The sequence below is a fragment of the Macadamia integrifolia genome, chromosome 5, assembly GCF_013358625.1.
Source record: "Macadamia integrifolia cultivar HAES 741 chromosome 5, SCU_Mint_v3, whole genome shotgun sequence".
Classification (NCBI taxonomy): Eukaryota; Viridiplantae; Streptophyta; class Magnoliopsida; order Proteales; family Proteaceae; genus Macadamia; species Macadamia integrifolia.
The window spans coordinates 43438159-43450183 of record NC_056561.1 but is presented as its reverse complement, the minus strand read 5'-3'; positions in this window follow the sequence as shown (position 1 = coordinate 43450183).

The window sequence follows — 12025 nt, the reverse complement described above, 5'->3', positions numbered from 1 at the left end:
GAGAATGTTAAGATGGATGTGGGGCAAAACTAGGAAGGATGAAGTAAGGAATGAGCATATTAGAGCTGTTTTGAGAGTTGCCCCCAATCAATGACAAGCTTCACAAATGTCGTTTGAGGTGGTATGGCCATGTTTAAAGGAGGCCTGAGGATGCTCCAGTAAGGATGAGTGATCTAATTCAGATTGAACGAGCTAAAAGTGTTATGCGCAGGCCTAAAATGATCATAGACGAAGTGGTGAGGAATGACATACATAGTCTTGGTTTGTCCCTTGGATAGAGCCTATTGGAGAGCAAGGATTCATGTAGCCGACCCCATTAAGTTGGGATCCAGTTGGTTTTCTTTCATCTCTTTTGTTTGGACTTTTTTCCTATTTTGTTTCGTATGGATCCATGTAGCTGAGCCCATTAAGTTGGGATAAAGCTGAGTTTGTTGTTGTTGGAGTTATGTATACTTGCAACAAGCTGGCCTGAAGTAGTGAGAACCTGCCTTTAACAAGCTTTAACACGTGACTGTAGTAGTTGATGAAGAGGGGCTTAACGAACGACTCGAGTACTTGATGAAAGAGGGGCTTTAACACATGACTCTAGAACTTGAGGAAGAGGGGCTAGGAGTTGCATTTGATCTTGGGTTCACCTTTTCTTGCCCGGCCAAATCTGGCCTGCCTAACGCATATATTGGCTGTTATCAAGTGTGACCCACTAGTCCAGACAGCAATGGGCTAGGCTTGCACTAAACCCTTAAATGAGATGCTATGCCATCTGATTCATTTGAACTTCCCCATGGGTGCTTAAATTTTAAAATACGCCAACATAATTCTTCATTCATAATCATTGGCTACTTAAGTACAGAGTACGGATGGGGAAATTGGCTTTGGGCTTCATAGGAAGGTTGTGGTCCAGAAAATGAATTTTTGATAAATTTTTTTGTGCGACCTATTTTATCGTCACACATATTCCATGAATTAGCTTCACAAAAAACTCACCTAAAATGGTACTTGTGGTTTGGACCAAAGTTTGCTAGTGTACGCTGAATGCTTCTGCTTCTGTACACTAGCCTATTATAAACACTGACTATATATAATTTAGCTACTGGAAATGTAGATATGCAATTAGAACAATCAAAACATACATTAGGTCAGGGAAATACAAGTGTACAACACTTACCACTCAATACATAGAATTTCTTGGCGAGTCTAATCCATGAGCTCATTGGTTGTGTACCACTGAAGATGTTTTTAGCTGCGTACCACTAAAGATGTCGTTGAAGCTCTTTTGAATGCATCACATATGTATCCCATGACATATTTTGTGTCCAACACTATGTCTATGTATTTAATTCTTCCGAAAATTAGATATGGGGAAAAACCATTACCTTCATGCTTTAATCACGTAAATGTGAGTTGTAGAAGTGTTGCATGAGTAGAAGAATGCGAAAAGGTGGGAACAAATCACTCAAAAAACTGCAATTTTTTGGCGAAATTCCCTGGCATTGTCGAAACTTGCAAAACTTTCACCTCTTCGTTGAAACTTGTGAAACCTGGTGAAAGAGGGTCGAAACCTGGTACAAACCATTTTTCGACCCTTGGTTTCGTCTCGGACAAGTCGAAACTAAGTTGTCTTGGTTGAAGCCTGTAGTTTCTATTAAATCTGTGAACCATGGTTGCTGGTCACGGGTAAGTCTCAAGGAAGTATCTATCAGTAGGGATGGTTGCAATGGTCAATCACCTTGGGTTAGGGTTGCCTAGGAAATAGGAAGTAGGAACTCCCGCCCAAAACCTGAGGAGGAAACGAAACTGGATGGGGGAGATCTATCACACCATTGAGGAACTGTAATTATGTTGGAATCAGAACAAGGTATTGTGGTGGGCTCAAGAAATTCAGATAGAGAGGAAAAGAAGAAGATAAGAGGAAAGACAAAACCTGGGAAAAAGAGTGTTCGGACAAGATTTTTCAATCACGAAGCAACCCACCGAAATTTCATGAAATATTTCAGTTTCGATAGATATCGAAATGAGACTCACTGCGATACGAGAAAGTGCAGTGTGTTTTGATGATATTTATGGTTTCGGTATTGTTTCGACCAAAACTATACAAACCTTTAATATAGATGGTTATGTTTCGATTGACCTAGTTCAATTGTCTTGCTGGTTTCAACTCTAAAGCGCTAAATTTTGTTTATTTATTTATTTATTTTTGTGATTTTTGCTAAATCACTCCCATAAGTCTGGAACAAGGTGTTGGGCAGTACTGGAACGCATTGCAAGCGATGATTTGCTGCATTTGTGGATGTTTAATCATTTATGCAAGAATCAAAGCTGAAGGTATATTGCTTTTTCTCTTTCCCAAAAATGTTTTTTTTGCAAGAAATAGGGTATATATTTGGTGGCTGATTTCCAAATTTTATATTTTAAGCACCGTAGGCCAATCTATGACTTCATGAGGTCGGATTTAATTTTATTTTTCTAAAATATTTTTAACAAATTTCGGAAAAAAATGAGTTTCTTACAACAATTTTTTTTTGAAAAAAAGGGGCTAATACTCGGTGTTGTAGATCAATTTTATATGTGGTAGACATCAGCTGGCCAATATGAGCCTTCACATTTTTTTTTGGAAATTTAATTATATTAATTTTGTATTTGAAAAAATTGCATAAAATTTCAGAAAAGAGGGTAAACTTTTCTTATTTTGGTTTGCAAAATATTTAGAATTTATAGAAGTATTCTTGCTGTATTTATAACTGAAGATGATGATTAATGCCTCGTTTTATAATTGTTTTCGGTACATTTTTTTTGGATGAATAAATATTATATATAAACACTAAAAGGAAAAAACAAGAGACACATAGGGAATGGGGGAGAGATGGAAGGGGCTACACAGCCGAAGCTTATTAATTTTTAAAATTTATTTTTGTTCTCAAGAGTCTTATATGGTGTAGAATAGTTATTAGTGTATGCTTTTTTTATGCAACAATCGATAGTGTAAGAAGATTGCACAATGGCTGATAGTGGAGACAGCAAGGAAGCATGGGATGACAATAAGAAATGACATGAAAAAGTTTCAATGTAATTACTATGGCAAGATCAATTTTCGGGGGTCACTAAAGTGACATCTGGCTGGTGGCTACATGGATGTGGCAAAATGCGTCAGGGACAGGTGTAGAAGGACATAGCTGCTCTCATGAAGGGAGGAAGACAGAGGAGATTGGAAAAGCGAAGGACAGGGGAGGAGTTTGATGAGGCATTGCCAGAGAGACACCAACCAGCAAGTTCTAACTTTGATAGTGATTATATGCCTATTGATGTGGAGATGTGAAGAGATGAGATAGATATGGCAGGCTCAGGTAGCAAGCTGAGTGACACATCAGATGTAGTAGGTTAGGGCTGTAGTGGTGGGGAAAGAAGCTGGTTCCTCTGGCTCTAGAGAAGCTGCACCAAAGGCAGGTGGCAGTGGTAGGAGATGAGGGGAATAGGAAGAAGCAGCGGCAGGCGGAGTTCCCTTTTCGGAGATCACAGAGTTCGGGGGAGCCACAACACCAATAGAAGATGATGATAATCCCATTGAGGTCCTTCAACTTGATCGTGCCATATATAGGACTCAGGTAGCTAGATAGAGAAAGCTAGTGCATGTCTGGTCTGATTGGAAAGGTAAAGTGGGGCGACGCCATCTCGATGTGGTTCTTTTATTATAGCATCCCAACAGATGCCACTAAGGGACCGTATACTACTAGAGCATGCTAGACATTGTGGGAAAGGCTGGACGAGGATTGAGGGGCCCCCTGCATATGAACTGGTGAATGTTTATTTGCCCCAACAAAAAAGGAGCTGAATGAGTACTTTGATACACTTGAGGGAACATGGGAAAAATTTGGATTGGCTGTGTTGTGTTATGGTTGGACTGGACCCACTAAACAATTTATCAACTTCATGGTCTATTATGATGGTAGGATTGTGTTCTTGAAGGCTGAAATCTATGGAGGCATCCAAGGAGAAGTATGCAAAGTATTGTGTGTGTGTGTGTGTGTGTGCATATATATATATATACACACATATACGTACATGCATATGCATATGCATGTATATGCATGCATATGTATATATATATATATATAAGTTGCTTAAGGATGTGGGACAGGGGGTGGGGGTACAAATTGTTGTCTGAATTGTGATGGACAACGGCAACATCTTTTGAACTGTTGGAGAGAGATTGAAGCACAACAAGTACGTCCTACTTTGGACACAATGTGCAACCCCCACTGCATTGACCTCATACTAAAGGACATGGGGAGATCCTTTGTACAAGGTGTAGTTGAGAGGGTAAGACACATGAACCTCATTTTTCTACAACTATGGAAATGCTTTATAGATGCTGAGGGACAAGTGCGGTGGAGATTTGAGGTGGCTTGGCATTACTCAATTCGCCACCAACTACATTGTCTAGAAGAACTTTGAGGCTAAGATGGTTTGTCTAAGGTCGGTGTTTCCTTTAGAGCATTCGTTTATTTAGGGGGTGTTGGGTTAGCCACACCGTAGGGCAACAAGGGTGACCATATCTAGTGACCGGTTCTAGCAGGACATGAAGAAGACCATTCTTATACCAGACCTAGTGGTAAAGGTATTGAGGACGGTTGACTCTGAGAAGAAGCCTACCGTGCCACACTTGTACACAACTGTAAAGATGACGGAGGACCATGTGCAATCAGTGATACCACATGGTGGCAAGCCATACTTGAAGATTGTTAAGGATCGTTGTGAGAAGTACCTGATGCGCCTACTTCATAGGGCTGGTGATTTTTATGTTTTTATTTTAACCTACCTAAGTCAAATTGTGTTCCATTTACATCTTAAACATTGACAGGTTCTTTATATTATCCGCAGCATATGATCTGAATCCCAAGTACGAATACAATTGTCAACTTGGGTGGCTCAATCATTAATAGATGCATTAAAAGATGTTGTGGCCTAGTTGAGGCCAAATCCAGCTATATAGTCTATGCGCAGTAATGAGGTGAGACTTGTAGTTTGTTAACTATTTGTAAGAAATGTAATACTCCATTTTGTATTAATGCGAACATAACATTACCGATGTTTGAAATAAGTGTTAATAAAGAACTTCTGGGATGCACTTGGGACTTCCGGGCATGCTGCCGCAAATATGGTCTAGAAACCACAACTCCTAGTAGCCCACTACATAATTGTCATGGTTTAATTCGTATATGTATGTACCTCTAAGGTAGGTGAATGGTGGGTGCTATATGGGAGTGATGCACCTAACTTTAAGGAGTATAGCAATAAAAGTGCTCTCCTAAACATTTTCAACCTCTGGATGCAAGTGCAGCTAGAGTACATTCTCATTGCCCACCCAAGAGGCAGAACCAGTTGGGTAACATACGATTGAAGAGGTTGGTGTATGTGCACTATCCCGTGAGATTGAAGATGCAACACATATGCATGGGCATAGAAAGCTTAGCAACATTTTCTAGGTGGAGTTATATGACGAGGAGGATCCCTTCTATAAGTGGGTGAGAGATCGACGTGACCCTGCCATGGATTATCCTGGGGGTAGGCCTGACTTTGAGACTTCTGTTTAGATGGATATTGATGTTGACAAGTTTATGGAGTCTCGAGAGGGCCGAGTTTATTCACAGGCGCTTGGACCTTTTGAGTTTGAGCTTGGTGGGGATAATGATGACGTTGACTAGTGGCATTCTCGTGGTCATACTAGTACACCATCCCTGTCTGATGGTGGTGATGATGATGGTAGTGGTGGTGGTGATGGTAATGGTGATGATGGGGGTGATAAAGCTGCATCCCTCCGAGAGGAGCACGATTATGCAGAGCTGGAGTCAGAGCCGGAGCCCATCTGATTCACAGGAATAGTCTGTTCAATCATGCTGCACAGGATGTTGGCCATAGTGCATGTGTCCCCCCCACACACAGGCTACTTGAGAGGTCCACATTGCTGATTCAGACGAATCAGACCAGATGAGGATGACAATATTTGTAGTGATGTTACGAGCTTGAGTTTGGATGAGAGTAGTACATGTGTAATGTTGTGCACCTTCCTATGCCACAAAAACCACTGGTTGCAATTGTGTTGGATATGGTAGCTATGAGCAATATAGCACTTCTTTGTCATCATCCTTTTAGTTTCAGGGCCAAGTCACATGGGGGTAAGGGTGTCAACCGGTACAATTTTGTAAACCAAGGTTAGATACATCGAGAAAATCCCTATATTTCAATACAGATACCTTGTCTATCAACTCAGTACGGTTTTTATTCTGTATAAGTACGGTGTCTTATCTGGTACCAATATGGTTTCGGTGTAGTTTCTATTCGATGCTTTTTTTGCCTTTTATGTATAGTAGTCGGTAATTTGGTACACAACTGGTACAATTTTTGGTTTGGTTCGGCACGTATCAAAGTAATTGAACAATTTTGTTTGAAAAACTGATACGGTATCGTATCGAGAAAATACCATTTTTCGTGTTCAAATTGTCAAATTTCCTTCGATATAGTTTTGTCTCGGTATTTGGTGTCAATACCAAATCGACACCCTTACACGGGAGGTTGTCATTTGTGGACATCATCTCATTCCCCGGCCTAACAATACATGTTGATGTTGGCTCCACATCCACCATCTAGTTACAATGGCTTTTGATGAAGTTTTGAACCGCCCCAACCATACATGTTGATGTTGGTTCCACATCCACCAGCCAATTACAATGGCTTTTGATGAAGTTTGTCACGGTTCGTGGATCTATTCCCTAGGTTAAGGTACCTTGGTATGTTAACGATGCCATTATATGGTTGCTATGGAGGACTCTGAGCTTTCTTTTGGTATGCTATAAGTATGATGTTGCCAACATTTGTGATACAGTAGAGGATAACTTGCTAGGGCAGCAACAACAACAATCTGCTAGTGATTTTGATCATGCTCGGAACTCGATGTGGTACTAGGAATCTAGGATGGGTAGAGGGGTGACTTGCTTGTATTCTTCACTCCCATATTTTTGACTCTTTGTAATGAACCATGTATAACATTTGATAATTATGAAATGATTTATAGCTTTATGTTTTTTTATTGCTAATTCATATTTTAGTTGTTTTAATTGAATTATGTGTTCTCATACTAAATTGTGTGGAATAGGCCAGAGAATGTAAATAGCAGCGTACATCGTATACCACCAACCTAAGGTCCGAAGTCAAATTACCATTTGGGTGTTTTTTTTTTTTATACAATCTATGGGTTTCACTATGTTTAAAGGGCCTGGAATAGGGTTTTCTTGGGGTTTTGGGACATAGTTTGGCAATTTGGCCCATGAATCCATCCATTAAAACCAGCAAAAGGAAAACCAAAACCTGGAACCTTGACCAAAATGTCACGGTTTCGCAAAATATTTCGGTTTCGAGCCTGGTCAAAACTTGGCTTGGAACTGAAACCTTGAATCTTGCCACAGAATATGCACCACAAAACTTGCTGTGAAAACCTCATTTGTTCATCCAATTCAATTTGTTTCTATTCGACCACATTTGCAAGGCTACATATGACTCTTAAAGGCTGAAATTGACTCAAAGAAGGAAATTGAGACAAACTCCTTACAAATTGTCCATCGTATCTCAAAATAAAATAAAAATGCAAATAACAATTATAACCCTAAGAAGGAAATAAAGTCCTTACCAACTCTTATTAGAGCAAAAGCCTGATATGGTTTTGGTTCGTCTTGGTATAGGTTTCCAGATTGGGTCTTTGCTAGTCCAACTACGATAATGCTTCTGTATCACCTTCAATCCTTCATTGATTGTTGATTCGGTTGAGGGGTAGTGGTATTGAATGTTGAACTTGACCTTCTGCACTCTCAATCCGTCTCAAGATCTGGGTTCTTTGATGAGCTACCGCTGTTGATGCATCTTGGTTACTGGAGGTTTGATGAGTTCTAGTTTAAGAGAGATTGGTGGTGGTTGATGAACTTGCAGTGAATCTTGCTGTTAGACTGAGCACATGAAGAGATTGTTGTAAGAATGGGTTTTAGGGAAGTGTCAATTGCCAAACTGACCCTAAGGGGTTTAATGGTCTTTGTACTTCTCTAGAATTCTCTATGTTATTATAAATAAAGAGGGCTGGTGTCATATTTGACACAATTCATTACCCCATTCAACATAGTATCAGAGCCATAGGATCCAAAACCCTAAGGGTTCTCCCTCTTCTCCACCACTTTCTCTCTCCTAGCACCTCCTTCCATCTCTCTTTATCTGCTTCTCTCTCGTGGTGGGAGCTTCTTAAAGCACCAAAGGGTTTCTAGTCTCCATCCATTCTTCCACTGCGCTCTCAAACTCTCTTCTACAATGACCGGAGAGACCCATACCCTTTTCTTATAAATTTTTTAGGGTTTTTTCCCTAAAATTGTTTTTTTTCATTGCCAGAATGCTTTTTCCCTGCTCGACGCTCTGATTTTCTTGGTGCTTGTTGCAATTGGTGCTCCTTATCCTTGTAGTGGTATGTACCAACCACTTCTCCATTTGATGTCTCTGTTCTAGAGTTGTCCCCAAAATCGATTTCTCAAGATTTTTACCCTTTATCGATTTTTGGGTTCTCTAGCATTTTTTCTGGATTTTTTAGTGTTTTCGCTATCTCAGGCTAGTGTCTCTTCTATTTGTATAGCCCCCTTGAGTAGCAACCATCTCCACCAGCTCGTCTGCTTCTATTAGCGGAGACACCATGACTTTTCTTACTTACCCTCTGTGCTATAAAGCTTGATGGCACAAACTACCTTATGTGGTCACGCTCGGTCTGCATCTCCATCAAGTCTCGTGGTTATTACAGGTGCCTCACTGGAACCTCGAATCGTCCGACCACTGGTTCTGAGATTGACAAGCGGGAGTGTGCCAACTCTCTGGTTAGGCCGGAGGTCCCACACATTTTTTAAGCTATTGACCTAGTTTGGTGGGTGGTCCTACTTTTTGGCCTAAAGTTGTAGACTTGTAGAGCAGACTCAACACTGTCTATTTATGAACCACCAAAAAACCCGTAACAATACCATAGGGTGGGGCTAAGGTAGCATTTTAAGAGCACCTTGTTTACCGAGTTGCAATTGCAGAGTCCCTAGCAGATCCATCCAAGCAAGCGGAGGCTCGAAAGGTTTACTAGAGCAAGGCTGCCTGTAGGTAGGGAGGTGCCTATTGTGTAACTGTGTCAAAGCATGTTAATGCAGCAATCAACTCCATGTTGCCACAACTTTCACGTGGCTATCTCCTCTTCGACTCTGTTGCGAAGATCTAGAAGTCTTTCCAGGTTATCTATTCCCAGGCGGGGAATGATGCTCAGGTCTTTGAGCTTCACAAGAAGGTTCGTGATTTGAGGTAGAGAGGGCTCACTCTGCCATAGTACTACTATGAGTTGTGGACATTGTGGATTGAGCTGGACTATTAGGAGTATACTCCTTCCATCCCTGCAGATGTCACCAGTTTTCAAAAGCGAGAGGGCAAGATCCAGGTCTATGACTTTCTGGCAGGTTTGAATGTGGAGTTTGATCAGCTGCGGTCTTAGGTTTTGAGTCGTGACCCCTTTCCTACCTTAGATTAAGCTTATGTTGTGATCCAACTTGAGGATAGCTGAAGTTCCACTATGCTTCCACAACCTGCTGCCCCTTACTGAGAGATCTGCATTTCTCTGGCACTCAGTCCCTTATGCAACCCCACAGTTTGGTGACTCCTCTATCAAGACTCCAATGAAATGCGATTATTGTGGGAAGGAGCGTCACACCAAGGAGCACTATCGGAAGCTTCATGGTTGTGCTATTAATACATCTAAAAAATGGCGAGTGAAGGGCTGTGCCGGTACTCCTGGGTAGGCCAACCATACTGAGAGCCCTGACTCTAACTCTGCTCCTTGCACCTTAGCAACCTTGCATCATTTGATGGGATTACTGCCCTTCGACGCTTTTGGACACTTCTGGGCTCTCCTGCACCAGCCACTAAGAGCTCTACTCATTCCACCCCTTCTGGGTCAGGTATCTTCTTTTGTGGCCATACTATGTCTGTCCCTTCTAACCCTCAAATTATAGAGTCTGGGGCTTCTCGTCATATTACAAGCCGCTTACCTCTTCTCTCACAGTACACTACCTGCCTTGGTAATGGTAAGGTCAAATTGGCTAATGAGACTTATTACACTATTTTGAGAAAGGGCTCTGTTAGCTGTACCCCTTCTTTGCCCCTTTCTACTGTCTTATATGTCCCCCTTTTCGCACTAATCTTTTGCTCGCTAGTAGTCTTAAGTCCAGTCTTAATTGCGAAGTCACATTTTTTCAATCTTATTGTGTTTTTCAGGATTTGGTGTAGGGTGCGTGGTTGTCTATATCTGCTTGATGATGAGTCGGCATTCGTCTCTCGTTAGGCTCTTTAGACATCTTTGAGTTGCTACAGTGCCATCGTCAATTGGAACATCCCCCTTTGGGAACTTTAGCTAGGGTTTTTCCTTTTAAAAATTGTAATTCAAGTTAGTATTTTATGATGCATGTGTTTTGGCCTAACAAACTCGAATCACTATTTTGTTTTTGGCAATAAAAGTGCCACTCCTTTTTCATTGATACATTCTGATATCTGGGGTCCATCCCACTATGTTCTGTCAATGGTTATCGGTGGTTTATCTCATTTATTAATTGTTATTCTTGGACCAATTGGGTTTATATGATGCGAACCAAAGGCGAGACCTTATATTGCTTTCATTAGTTTCACCGCATTGTTCAGACTCAGTTCGATGCTACCATTAAGATCCTTCGAAGCGACTATGGCCGTGAATACTCCAAAGGGTCCTTTCAGGCTTACCTTTCCATCCATCAGACTATTGTGGATACTACAGCTCATAATGGGGTTGCTGAGTTGAATAATCACCACCTTTATGAGGTAGCATGTTCTTTTATGTTTGAGATGCATGTTGCTCCCCAATACTGGAGTGACGTGATTCTCGTTGTTGCTTTTCTTATCAACCAAATGCCTTCTCGGTGCATTCCTTCTGCTCCCCTCTGGATCTTCTCCAAGGTTCCGCTGCTTTTCCTGTTCCTTCTAAGGTATTCGGTAGTATTTTCTATGCTCGCAGTCATCATCCGCATGGAAAGTTTGATCCTCGTGGTCTTCAGTGCTTTTTTCTGGGGTATGCTCTTACTCAGAAAGGCAATCGATGTTTGCATCCTCCCACTCGGCATATGTTTGTGAATGTAGATGTTGTCTTTCATGAATCTGCGTTATACTACACTACGACACCTCTTCAGGGGGAGTCTCTTATTGTGGAAGATGAGAATCCCATTTCACAAAAGAAGGCTGATGGTGTAGTGGATCGGTACAAGGCCAAACTTGTTGCCAAGGGCTTCACTCAGACTTGTGGGATTGACTGCTAGGAGACTTCTGCTCCAGTAGCTAAGATGAACACAATTCGTGTTATCTTAGCTTGTGTAGCCAACTTAGATTGGGATCTCCAGCAGCTAAATGTGAAGAATGTCTTCCTTTTTGGGAACTTGAGGAGGAAGTGTATATGGACATTCCTCCTGGGTTCACTTGCTCCTTCACTTGGTCCAAAACCCAAGGGAAGGTATGCAAGCTGAAGCATGCATTGTATGGGCTGAAGCAATCCACTCATACTTGGTTCGGGCATTTCCATAAGGCTATGGTTGCTATAGGCTACTCTCAAAGCAATGCCGACCACACTCTGTTCATCAAGAGATCTGGTGGGAAGATTGATATCCTAATAGTCTATGTAGATGATATTGTTGATACTGGTGATGATTTGGTAGAAATCTCTCCCCTCAAGAGATACTTGAGTGAGGAATTCGAGATCAAAGATCTAGGACAACTTTGTACTTGGCATTGAAGTTGGCTAGATCTTCTCATGTGATCTACTTGTCTTAGTAGAAGTATGTGCTTGATCTTCTTTCTGGGACAAACATGTTGGGGTTTAAGCCGACAGACACTCCTATTGGAGCTAACGGTCACCTGAGTAGCAAGGAAGGTGATCCTGTAGATAAGGGGAGATATC